Source organism: Aquarana catesbeiana, linkage group LG08 (genome assembly GCF_042186555.1).
Source record: "Aquarana catesbeiana isolate 2022-GZ linkage group LG08, ASM4218655v1, whole genome shotgun sequence".
Classification (NCBI taxonomy): Eukaryota; Metazoa; Chordata; class Amphibia; order Anura; family Ranidae; genus Aquarana; species Aquarana catesbeiana.
Window position 1 is genome coordinate 185,892,404 of NC_133331.1, and position 14,269 is coordinate 185,906,672.

Sequence of the window (14,269 nt, forward strand, 5' to 3'; positions counted from 1 at the left end):
TACAAGTGGCGCCAAACTTGCAGCTCCCTGTGTTGTATTGCCAGCACAACCCCTTCTTGTTTCCGACCGACTGTCCCTGTGCCGAAGGGCCGCCGGTCCCCCCTTGAAAAAACTGATTGGGGGGCAGGAGGCGGAGCCTAGCAGAGCAGACATGCATTGTTAGAGCTCCACACCGCTGAGGAGAGAAGAGAAGGACAAAGCGGAGCCTGCAGGCTCAAAAGGTATCCATTTGAACCTTTTTGCCCCAGGGAACAAACTGTGAAAGTTTGGGCAGGAAATATGGTACTGGGAGGAAACCGTGGCAGAAATAAAAATCACCTCACAAAGAGCTCACAGGCACTCACTGCAGCTGAAGCAGCTCCAGTCACCTCACAAGATACAGCATCAGGGCGCTCTCACAGACAGAAAATGTCACAGCAAGACTCTCCATTTGAGTCAGATACAGAACAAATCCTCTCACAAACTTCTCCACAAGCCTCCTCAGTATCCCCAGTAATATTATTACAATTTGAAAAGATGCTTCATAAGGCTTTAAAACAAACCTCAGACCAAATAACAAAAAGCCTAACCAAAGAAATAAGAGAGCTGGGAAACCGCACCGCAGCCTTAGAAATAAAAATGGATGAAATTGAAATTACAACCCAAGAAAATATAACAGAATTGGAACAATTAAAAAAAGAGAATTTAATACTTCAAACTAAGCTCGAAGATTACGAAAATAGAGCCAGACGTTCAAACTTGCGCATAAGGGGAATACCTGAAACTGTGACAGACCTGCAATCTACTATTACTGCTCTATTACAAGAACTAAAGCCAGATATCCCTATTGAACGTTTAGAACTGGACAGAGTACACAGAGCCCTCACAGCCAAAAAGAAAGATGGACCCCCACGTGATATAATCACAAAATTTCATTATTACAGAACGAAAGAACAAATACTAATTGCTGCAAGAGAAAAAAAGGAACTTAATTTTCAAGGACACAATTATCAAATTTTTGCTGACCTATCCCAACTTACTATTACTAAAAGACGATCCATGAAACCCCAACTAATGGAACTGCAACGCCACAACATTATGTATCAATGGGGCTTCCCCTTTTCAGTCAGATTTAACTACCAAGGTACAATTTACAGAAGCAGATCAGCAGATGAACTACAACAAACCCTTTTAAAATTAAATCTGACAGAACCCACAAGCAGCAACACTCCCACACGTAGAAGAATGGCATCATCTCTACCTTCAGGCAGCACCCAGAAAATTTCAGAACAAAATGGGAATCATCATTCTCACAAAAGAGGCCGTTATGCCACATCATCCATGGACCAAGAAGATTCAATGGACTGACATCCAAATTCCTGATATCTCTTCATTTATTATACTAAGAGATGGTTCTCTATAAAAAACCTGTATTTATAACTGAATGTAACTGCATTCTGATAGTCACACACTGTGTGGGATCATGTTACATTCCAGTTATATTTCTTATTACTTCTGATTCATATAGCCTTAGAATATATAAGTGAAATAAGGAAATTCTTGTTCAGTTATATATTATCAGGTATTAACAATAGATTTATTACTTTTTAGGACAAATATGTTTAATAACCCAGAAGTAATGGAAGCTTTTTCTTTCTTTTCTTAAAACAAATATATACTAGTACTATATATATACTATATACTAGTTCCTAGAATTATGTTTTTGTTTATTCTAATCTGAAGCAATACAACCTCAATTTTATGAGTTAACATTTCTAAACAGTTACATATGAATAAAATATGTAATTGTTTACTCTAAAAGGGTTAAAATCCCAAAATATTTCAAACTATCTTCATCAATACCAATGTTATTAACAGTACCTTTCTAACTGAATTATTTAGCCTAGGGCAAGACTAACCATATACAACCACCCTGGAATAAATAATTTCAACAAAAACTATATTCTGCACTCCAATTAATGAAACATCATTTTGATGTCTTTTGACATAGCACTTCTCTCCTGTAAGCGGAAGATCCGTGTACCCCCATTAGCCCTCCTCATTCTCCCAACCATATTATGTGGGAGTGTGACGAAGGCACTTATTCCCCTGAGAGAGATATTTATTCTCTTTCACGGGGTAAATTGTGATTACTTGCAAAAAATAATTTATACAATGTATCATCTAATCTCATATGTTTTTTGTTTACTCTTTACTCCAGAATTCACTGGTTTCTTTTCTATCTATTCATCTCTTCAGTCCACACAGGTTGATCTGCGCAGTCAGCTCTGCATAACAAAAAGTAAGTCAAAACTATTTGATCTGTTGCCATGGCACCACTGAATATACTTTCCCTGAATGTTCAGGGAATAAATGTCCCTCAAAAAAGGACCAAAGCCTTCCGTACTTTCCATAACAAGAAGGCTCACATAGTATGCCTCCAAGAAACACACTTCACCAAAGATTCTACTCCAAAATATATTTCTCCTTTTTATCAACAAATTTACACGGCTTCTGCCTGTACCAAGCAAAGGGGAACTCTAATTGCATTTCACCGATCCACACCATTCACCTTATCATCAGAAATTAAAGACCCAGAAGGTAGATACCTGATACTCATGGGTTATATAATGGATACAGCAATCACGGTGATTTCCTACTACGCTCCTAACAAACAACCTACACCATTCCTCTCACATATATTACAAGTGATTAATACACACAAAATAGGAACAGTGATAATGTGTGGGGATTCGAACCAGGTCCTCCTCCCATTTCTAGATAAATCACCTTTTACACCATCCAAAATAACCTCTAGATTACCTTTTTCTCAACTTCTTTCCAAATACAATCTGGTAGATTCATGGAGAGAAAGTAACCCAATGAAAAAGAAATTCACTTATTTCTTGCACCCTCATCAAACCTTCACCAGAATAGATCATATTTTTCTAACAATAGGAATGATACCAGAAATTATTGCATCAGATATAATTCCGATTCCGTGGTCTGACCATAATGCAGTATACACTACTATAGCCTCAGCCATACCAAAAGCGCATGACCCAACGTGGTACTTACCGGACATATTGCTCAAACACCCACTACATCAGATGGCCATTGAACAAGCTTTAAAGGAATACATATCAATTAATAATACAACAGACATCTCCCCAATAACACTGTGGGAAGCTCATAAGCCTGTCTTGCGTGGTACAATACAAAGACAAATGGCACTATTTAAACGGGAACGCAAAAATCTAGCAAAAAAACTAGAACTCAATTTTAATGCAGCCTACATATCATTTCAAGATAATCCATCTCAGAGTACAAAATCTCATCTGGAAAAATCTAGATTGGAATACGATCTATTTCTCACTGAGTCAGTTGATAAATCCCTCAAACGCTCCAAACACAATTTCTACATGAATACAAACAAACCAGGTACATATTTGGCTCGGGCATTAAATTCAACTAACAAATCTTTCAAACCAATACGTTTGAAATTATCAAAAAATGTTTACACTTGTAATCCAGTTAAAATAGTCCATAAATTTCACTCACATCTCGCAACTTTATACAAGACAAACAATGAATTTAATCCTACAGAGGCTGAATCCTTCTTCTCACAAATAACCTTACCTGAGTTATCTCAGAATCAAAAAAGCAGTTTGGATGAGCCTATAACTGTAGATGAAGTTGCTAACGCCATAAAAGACCTAAAACTTAACAAAAGACCAGGCCCAGACGGCTACTCGGCTTTATACTATAAAACATTCTCAGAAATACTCTCTCCCATTCTCACTGAAACTTTTAACAAACTTCTAGATGGACATTCTTTTCGGCAAGAAACACTAATGGCAATTGTTTGTATGATCCCAAAACCCCTTTCTGATGATACTTCCTGTGTGAATTATCGGCCTATCTCTCTGTTAAACCTTGATATTAAATTATTAGCAAAAATAATAGCAAAACGCCTCAATAGCATTATAGGAAAATTAATACATAGAGATCAAGTAGGCTTCATGCCAAAAAGACAGGCAGGCGATAATATACGCAGGGCAGTGTTATTGGCACATATTGCTAAAAAACGGAAAATCCCTTTATGTTTTCTATCTCTCGATATTAAGAGGGCATTTGACACAGTATCCTGGCAATATATGCAATATTCATTACAAAAATGGGGTTTTGGACCCCACTTTTTAACATGGATCAAAGCATTATATAATAAACCCAAAGCCTATATAAAATATGCTGGATACAAATCTGAAGCCTTTAATATCGAAAGAGGTACCCGACAGGGTTGCCCATTATCTCCCTTATTATTTGCCCTTATACTCGAACCCATGGCCCAATACATCAGAACAAACCAAACTATAATTGGCATTGAAGTAGGAGGTATTACACACAAATTATGTATATTTGCAGACGATATATTACTTTTTCTATCATCACCACAGGTCTCTGGTCCTAACTTAATACCAGCTCTTGATGGATTTGCAGCCCTATCCGGCCTTATGATTAATCCTAAGAAATGCCTAGTGCTTAATATTTCACTCACAAACATGGAATTGATCCCGGCTAGGGCTGCACTCCCATTCACATGGGCAGAAAAATCAATCCCATATCTTGGAATTCATTTAACAGCATCTCATTCTGACTTATTCTCAACCAATTATCCTCCTGTATTAAGACAGATCACAAATCTAATAAAACAATGGTCGCAACTTCCTTTATCCTGGATAGGGAAGATTAATGCAATCAAAATGACTATTCTACCCAAATTGCTTTATCTATTCAGAGTCCTCCCTATTCCAATTCCTTCCTATTTTTTGAGAATAGTACAAAAAAGAGCAACTTCGTTTATATGGGGCTCTTCTAAACCACGTATACCTATACACACACTACATCTTCCCAAAAATATAGGAGGCCTGGGATACCCTAATTTTACTAACTACTACAGAGCAGCACATTTGGCCAGTCTGTCCAAATACCATGCAAAACAGGAAATCCCATTATGGGTATTTATAGAAGCTTCAGAAAATGACCCTCTATTAATATCAAATTTATTATGGCTTGATCCTAAAGACCGCTTTAAAATTCAGAATCCCATAACTAAACACTTCTTATCTCTCTGGGATAAACTAAAAACCAAATATCAGTTACAATCTCCACACAATCCTCTCCTTTCTTTTATCAGAAATCCGGCCTTTTATCCGGCATGGATCTACCCAAATTCTTTTAAAGCTTGGACAACATCAGGCATTCAGACACTAAATGATTTCATAGCATCTAAATCATTCCTTTCATTCCCATCGCTTAGAGAAAAATATGATCTACCAAACTCTGAGATATTTAGATATCTCCAAATCAAAAATTTCTATACACCATTCCTAAAGGGGGATACACCATTATCCCAATTATCCAATTTTGAATCAATCTGTACAAAAGATCCATTTGCTAAAGGTACAATTTCATCACTTTATGATCAATTATATGGAGTAGCAAATCTTAATAGACCCTCTTACGTTCAGAGGTGGGAGGAGGACCTGGGACGAACTTTAGAAGACACGGACTGGTCTAACATATGGCTCACATCTAAGTCATCTTCACCCAACATCTTAGCACTGGAGACAAATTATAAAGTCCTAACTCGCTGGTACCTTGTACCCGCTAGAGTGGCAAAATATTCACCTAATACCTCAGCTCTTTGTTTTCGAGGATGCCCAGAAATAGGCACATATTTACACATATGGTGGACGTGCCCAGTAATCCAAACCTTCTGGAAGGAAGTCTTCGTGATTGCATCTAAAATATTTAAAAAAATAATACAACCAGATCCATATTTAACTTTACTTAATCTAAAACCGGAATGGTTAACACTCTCTCAATTCAAACTTATGATCCAACTAATAACGGCTGCAAAACAAACAGTGGCCAAGGCATGGAAATCTCCTACATTGGTACTAGCAGAAACAATTCACAGAATGAATAATACAATGTCCCATGCTAAGATGGTAGCCATCGATCAAAATCAAATTCCAAAATTTGAAAAACTTTGGCATCCTTGGATAAAACAACAGTTCCTGTCAAACTTCAATGACTCTGTCCTGTTGCCATGGTAACAGATTAAATGACTTACAGAGACACCCATTCTAAGGCTTCAAAGAGAACTAAAAAGAATAATAAACTGACGAGCAGGACAACCTTGTGGACCATACCTCTACCTTTCAACCCTTTTTCTTCTTTCTCTTTCCTTTTCTCCACCTTACGATTAAAGCTCATTATCAGAATTTATTTGACCTATATACACTCTACTTGTAAACAATATGTATAGTAGGTATAAATCATTTAAATACCTACAAAAGTAACTAAGGAAATGATATATATCTTTAATTTAGGTTTACGTGAACCCAATGTTTAATATTTGAAATTTCATGATATTTACCTATATAAACCCTACTGTAAAACAATAAGCTTACTTTATAGATCCTTGTAAACTTACTTTATGTATCTTTATAACATTGTATACTCAATAAACTTCTTTTGACAAGGAAAAAAAAAAAAAAAAGAAAAAACTGATTGGAGGCCCTCGCCGTAGTCATCAATCTCATCCATAAGCTGATGTCCTTATGGTCCCACCGCAATGCCGGCCGCACTGCCCTCCGCTGACGAAACTGCTCGTCGTACCTTAGCCACGCTGTACCCCCATATACCCTATAAGCTTCTCCAATCGCATCCTGATAACAGAAAAGAGCCGAGCAATGCTCAGGTTGCTTTTCCCCGATGACGCTTGCCATAATCCCAAACGCCTGCAACCAGTTGGCAAACGTTCTCGGTATCAAGCGGTACCTCCTCTTCTCTTCATCCTCCTTTTTGGAGTCATCTGGCTTCACCCTATCCAGGTTGAATTTCTCCAGCGGTAGCAGCGAAAAAATTTCCACGTACTCACCTTTCCACAACTTCTCACGCACCTCCTGCTTCAAATGCGACCCTAATGGTCCCTCATAGCACACATATACTTCACATTTAGCGGCGTCAGCCAACCTGGTTATGTCTTGCCTACCTGCAGCCTCAACCACCGCCACCGTTTTTGCCGTCCCTTGTGTGTTCTCATTCAACGACTCCACCGCCACGGGTGCTGCCACCACTCCTGAGACCCCCGTCCCTGCTGCCGCTGTTCCTGATGCCCCAGCACCCCCGGCCGGCGGTATCCAAGATGCCACCGGTCCTGCGGGAGTCTCAAATCTTTTTACCAGCTCCTTTATGCCTGCCAAGAAACCCATTAGACCAGAGGTCTCCCTGCCTCCCTCTGTTCCCTCTACACTAGGAACCCCACTCGTACCTACCCCCCTGGGCCCCGTACCACTAGGCATACCAAGATTAAGTGATGTAACATGTGACTCACCCGGCTGCACAGGCGTAACCTCATCAGCCGACCCTCTGGTGTCCACCGCTGTAGTGCTCCTGGACGGTGGGTTCGGCTCCTCCTCTGACCCGGACCACTCTTGGGCTGTATGGCGCTCCTCCACTTCCTCCTCTGATGATGAGGGCCCACCCGTCCTGGATACCGTGGCTGCCGCCGGCGTTGTGCCTTGCCGTCCCCGCCTCCGCGCATCACTCAGGCCATCCGACTTCTGCTTTGCTTTACCTGGGCCGGCGTACTGCGCCTCAGCCCTGCTATTGTTCAGGTTAGCTGCCCTAACAGGCCGACCCCGATCGCTCCTCCTGTGATCCCCTGCCGCGGAAACTGCAGGCCCAGGCCTCCCTCCATGTGCTCTTCTCTGTGCCTCCTCTACACTTCTTCTGGGGGCGGGGCTTGCGCTCGCCTCCGCTCTGGTTCTAGGCCGCACTGCCGCTCCATGGGCCTCTCTTCTCCCGGTCCGCTGTGCTGAGGACCCCCTCGCGCCTCCGCTTGCTTCTCCCGCCATACGCTTCGCCGGTGGGCCAACCGGGAGTCCGGCCGGACCCCTAGGCTGCCGCTGATCCGACCTCCGCTGCTCAGGGGAGAACCGCTCGGGTGGCCGTGACCGCCGCGCCCTGCTGGTGTTGATCTCACCCCCGCTTGGAGCAGGCCCCGCTCTCTGGATGGCCTCCGCGATCGTCTCCTGTAGCCAGGCCGCCCCTCTCACAGCCGCTTCTGCCTTCAGCTGCTCCATCAGTTCTTCCATCTCTGCCATGCTGCTCGGAACTTTCCTCCACTCTACTGTTACTCCCCCAGGGCGGGATTACCTATTTAAGGCATACCTTAATACCTCCCCCTCGGCTAACTCCAACCCCTCCTACCAGCGTGGTTAACCCTACTGCTCCCAAAGTCATGCACGCCCTGCACCTAGGCATTGCATGCTGCTGTTCCGGGCTCTCCTGAAGAGAGGTAATAAACAATAATCCAGTGACCAACAGTTTTGTGGGCCAAAATCTCAGAGCACAATGACCAGACATATTTAATGACTAATTCCACCTTTTTTGTGGAAAAACCAATCCCCTCTGAGTGATCAATGTATATTGCAAGGAATTTAACAAACTTTGTAGCAGAGTCCTACCTGTTTCTGCTGTTAAAAAAAGTGGTTTGTTCTCCTGTGTCTTTTGGATTACGATTCTGAATGGGAATGATTTGATCAGCGTATGCACTTGCATTGCACTTATGAGAAAAGCTGCAAAGTCTTCATCATTCTGTTAGAAGTGATTAACCCTTTAGGAGCATCTCATCAAAAGTGAATGTTTTTCTTGTAGAGGATGTCCAAACTCTGACTTGTATCTTCGTGCAGACTTCTGGGAAAACCATCCAGCCAATAACACGAGCTTTCAGGTTGCCATATTGCAGTGAATTTTCAAAGTGAATGCTACTTTTTTAAATTTGCTATATATTTTTCCTATGAAAGTAGAGTTACCCTTTAAACAGACAGTCTTCAGTTGTTGAAATGAACATGTTTTACAGCACTGGACAGCAAAAAGGCAAATCTAAACACACAAAGTGTTGAATCTAGAAGAGCATGCGCTAACAAGATCATGCTAGTATCTGCCTCTGTTAGAGTAAAGCAAAACATTAGGCTCCAGTGGGCAAAGAATATTCCAAAATGGACAACTAAGGAAGACATTTTAACTGATCAGACTAAAACTACTTCCCTAGGACCTGCAGGTAGGGGGAGAACTTGATGTGCACACCATGAATGTGTTCTGCATATATGTCACATCAGTTTTCACATTTCTAAAATCTGTTACAAAAACAGAATATAGTATAATAAATATAGATAAAATAGATATGTTCACACAAATGAGCGCACATGTGCACAGAGGTGAGGTAGTGGAAGAAAAGGTAACATTAAATCTGGTCTCACACCTGTTTCTTAGATTTGATTGTTTGATCCTTAGGTTTTGCAAAATATACTAACAAGTTAAAGTGTACCTGTTTGGGGGGCGGAGCTTGCAGCAGAAGGAGATGGACGCTCACTAGCTGAGCTCCTCTGCACTCAGGGGAAAAATGGCACAAACCACCTGTTATACTAAACAGAAAAGGCACAACAAATACCAGCGGACCCACAGCACACCCTGGGGACCCGACCGAACATGCCGCGGAGAAACAAGGAGCTCCGTAAGCCGCAGAAACTAACAGAATACTACCCGCTCGGGCCTAAGCAAGATGGCGGCGGTCCAAAGGAACGAGGTATGTCTAGTACACCTCAGTACAACCTAGTAAAAGGCAATCCACAAAAAAGGAATGCCCCACAAAGGAGCACACAGTCTCCGATTCACACTCCTACCTCGGGGAGCCCAGAAAAGGTGAGGGTGAGGCTGGATGCATCGGATGCAAGCCAGGACTTAACACAAGGCCTAGACTCAGGGGAGGATACCAGAGACCTCCCTGACTCCATTGATTTATTCCCCACTAGCAATCAGCCTGTCCTGGATACCACCCTCAAGGACATGTTAGTGTCTCTTAGAAGCTCCCTGCATGCTGACATGTTATCATGTGTACACAAATTCGGAGTGGAACTCAGAGAGACTACTGCTAGAGTCGATCACATAGAACATAAAATGGGAGAGTTTGCAACCACCATTAATGATCTTGTAGATGCCCATGACAGTAACGCTGATGAGCTGGACGCCATCAAAGCTAAAATGGCAGATATAGAAGACCGCTCTAGGAGAAACAATATGAAAATAAGGGGGGGTCCCCGAGTCAATCCAGCAAACGGACCTCCGTACCTATACAGCACAATTATTCCAGGCAATAATCCCCGATTTATCAGACCTGGACATAACAGTGGATAGGATCCACCGCCTACCCAAGCCAACACACCTACCAGACAACATACCCAGAGATGTTATATTCAGACTACATTTTTTTCAAACGAAAGAGCGCCTGATGTCGGCCGCACGCAACAAAGACCTCTTCCCACCACAGTACAAAGAACTACAATTCTTTGCAGACCTGTCCCAATTCACCCTACAGTAAAGGAGGAACCTCAATACAATATCTAAGACATTGAGAAACCATAAAATCACCTACAAATGGAGGTTCCCTACGAAACTGATCATCTCCCGGGACGGTAAAGAGCATGTGGTGGATAACCTTGCCAAAGGTTTGCTTTTACTCCAACACTGGCATATTATCCCAGATGACATGCATAAAGATCGCAACGCAAAAAGCCCTGATCACATTGCTGAAAATTGGAATCTGGTAACTTCCAAGAATGCCCGTAAACACACCTAAACTATTCAATACCAATACAGGTTATACATAACGGTCCCCTGACACAGAGGAAATATCTGTTAAGCTGGACTGAAATTTGATATAACCCCTGATCACCAGATGAGTGACTTATTGTCACACCCAGGTCGCAAAGACCTACTTGCGGTTTTATGTTCTATTTTACCATTTTTTTTCTTTTTAGTTTTTTACAAGTTATCTCAGCAGCCGCAGAACTTTGCTACAGCTCTCAAGATTGACCAAGCCGTACAACAGGACCACTTTCACCTGACCCTCCCAGACTTAACTTCCATCAAGATCTACTCTGACAAGCTAACTACCAACTGTAAGTGTTATGTACACATGCTTCACAATACATTCAATTTGAAACACGAAAGATGCCTATAACGTTTCTAACAGTCAATGCTAGAGGTCTCAATCATCCGGCCAAACGCAGATCTATGTGGGAAGAAGCACTTCAACATAAAGGAGACATTTTCTGTGTACAAGAGACACATTTTAAAAAGCAGGCCCAACCTACATGCTCTCATCCTAAATTCATATTTTTCGCAAATTCTGATACCAAAAGAAGAGGAGTCCTCACAGCAATAAAAGACACAGTAGCCTTTCACCTCCACGATGAGATAAGAGACACACAAGGTAGATACCTAGTCTTAATATGTGACATCAACAATACCACTTATACAGTGGTGAACATTTATGCTCCTAACACTCATCAGTCCCGCTTTCTTCATAAACTACTAAAAAAAGTATTGCGAATACAGAAGGGGCACCTAATTCTCTGCGGGGACTTTAACCTGCCACCGGACCCCATCATGGACTCTAGTTCAATAACTAAAAGAAAACCCCAATCACTCCAACACCTATTGAGGACTTATGATGTATACGATGCGTGGAGATGTCTTCATGCCTCGGAAAGGGACTACTCTTTTTTTTCAGCTAGCCACAAAATGTATTCCAGACTGGATCTTTTTTTAACAGATAGATGGTTACTAACCAAAATTAAAGCATCTCAGATCAATAGCATTACCTGGTCGGATCACGCGTCGGTCTCACTGCTGGTGGAGGACCAGTCCACTAGCGGTGCCACCTTTATATGGAGATCTAATCCACACCTATTCCAGGCTGATACTTCCAGGTCTGCTTTACAAAGAGATCTGGAGGAATTTTTTGAATACAATGCAGGTTCAGTTAATGATCCTTTTATTACATGGAACACGCATAAAGCGTTTATGAGAGGTCTTCTAATTAAACTGGGAGCCAGGGCTAAGAGGAGGAGGGGGCAGCGCATAATGGATATTTCCAAACAAATTCAGACTTTAGAGGATCAAAACAAAGCCAATTTAATCCAAGCACAAACGGAAGAAATAACCAAGCTGAGGCATGAATTACGTCTCATACTGCTGGAGGATTTTGAAAAGTCTTCCAGGAGGTTGAAAATGACATATTATGCCACTGGAAATAAGGCAGGGAAATTATTAGCCACTCGTTTACGAGGTCTTAGACATAAATCTAAAATTCCCTGCATTATTCACCCAGTAACTCAGACTAAATTATACCACCCCCAGGCAATAGCAGACGCCTTTAGCACTTACTACGGGTCTTTGTATAATCTAAAAAAAGACCCTCAAGTAATTCAACCATCAACCGACACTATTTCTAAATTTCTCAGCAAAATAAATCTACCTCACCTTACAGACAACCAAATTGAAGAGCTGAACTCCCCTTTCACGATACAAGAGGTATCTCAAGGGATAGATTCACTACCCAAAAATAAATCCCCGGGTCCCGACGGATTTACAGGCGAATATTTCCAAACGTTTAAGGAAGTTTTATCACCTAGACTCACAGAAATATTTAACCGAGCGGCCTCCTCCTCCTCATTTCCCTCTGAAATGTTGAAAGCGATGATTGTAGCATTACCGAAGCCAGGGAAAGACCCAAACACCCCACAAAACTTCCGCCCGAATATCATTACTCAATAATGATCTAAAATTATACGCCAAACTTATAGCCAGAAGAATAGTTAACCTCCTCCCTTCTTTAATTCACCCAGACCAATCTGGTTTTACCAAGGGTCGCCAAACAGTGGATGCAACCAGACGCTTGATTAATCTTATCTATACAGCCAACAGGACTGAAACGCCTTCTCTGCTCCTTGCTTTGGATGCAGAGAAGGCGTTCGATAGGATCCATTGGACATATTTAGAGCAAGTTTTAACTAAGTTTGGTTTTGTGGGCCAAATATTTCAAGCTATTATGGCACTCTGCACATCCCCGTCAGCACAGGTTTACATATCTGGAATGCTCTCCACCCCATTTGACATTACAAATGGGACACGTCAAGGGTGCCCATTATCCCCATTAATTTTTAACCTTCTAATGGAACCATTAGCAGCATATATTCGTCAACACCCCAAAATCAAGGGATTAACAATAGGGAACAATATGCATACCATAAGTCTATTCGCGGATGATATAATTTTAATTCTCACAGACGTCACATCTTCCCTGGCTTCGGTTCATGATGCTTTACACTTGTTTAATGCTATATCTTACTATAAAGTAAATGATACCAAATCCTACCTACTGGGTCTAGGTCTTACAGAAAAGGTGAAACATGACATTACTTCTCAATTCCCATACAGATGGAAAGAAAAAGGCATCGCATACCTAGGGATCACTCTTACACCTAAAACCTCAGATTTAGTTAGAGAAAACTACACCCCTTTTTTGGATTCCTTGAAATGTAAACTAGACAGAATGCAAAAGTTTGAACTGTCCTGGTCAGGCAGACTTGCAGCATTTAAAATGCAAATTCTACCACAATTCCTTTATCTATTTAGGACCTTACCAATACCAGTACCACAATCCTTCTTTCAACAAGCACAACTCATAGTCGACAGGTATTTATGGGCAGGTAAAAAAGCACGTTGTGCGTTCAACAAACTTATAAAAATCAAACAGATGGGAGGGATAGGACATGTCTCTATAAAAGACTACTATACAGCTACTATACTTACACAAGTTAAGGCTTGGTTCCCTCAAAGTACTACCACATTATGGTCGGGCATAGAAAGCGCACAAATTAAAGGGGGGAACTTATATAACTGCCTGATTTCCAGTCCACACCATCACACCAAACCATCATCGTATGCACCTACTATACAGGCCTCTATTGAATCCTGGAAACATTTACTTGCAAATATAAGCCAAGAAGACCCACAAATTCTTCTAAAATTCCCGATCACAGCCTTGGAACACGTTATCCCTGACTTATCACTAACAAACTGGTGCAATAGCAAAATACTCCTCCTAGAGGACCTTTTTGTAGGACCTACAATGAAATCATTCAGATCATTGCAGATCGAATATTCCATACCAGAATCTGAAACTTATAAATATATCCAATTATTCCATCTACTAGACAAAAAGTGTAGCAATCTACTTACACAAATACCTTGGAAATTAGCCCTTTTCTACACAAACACCAAATCGACGCAAAAAGGTATATCCTTAATATATAAATTCCTACAAGACAAACACTCCTTTGGCAAAACTAACAATATTACAGCATGGGAA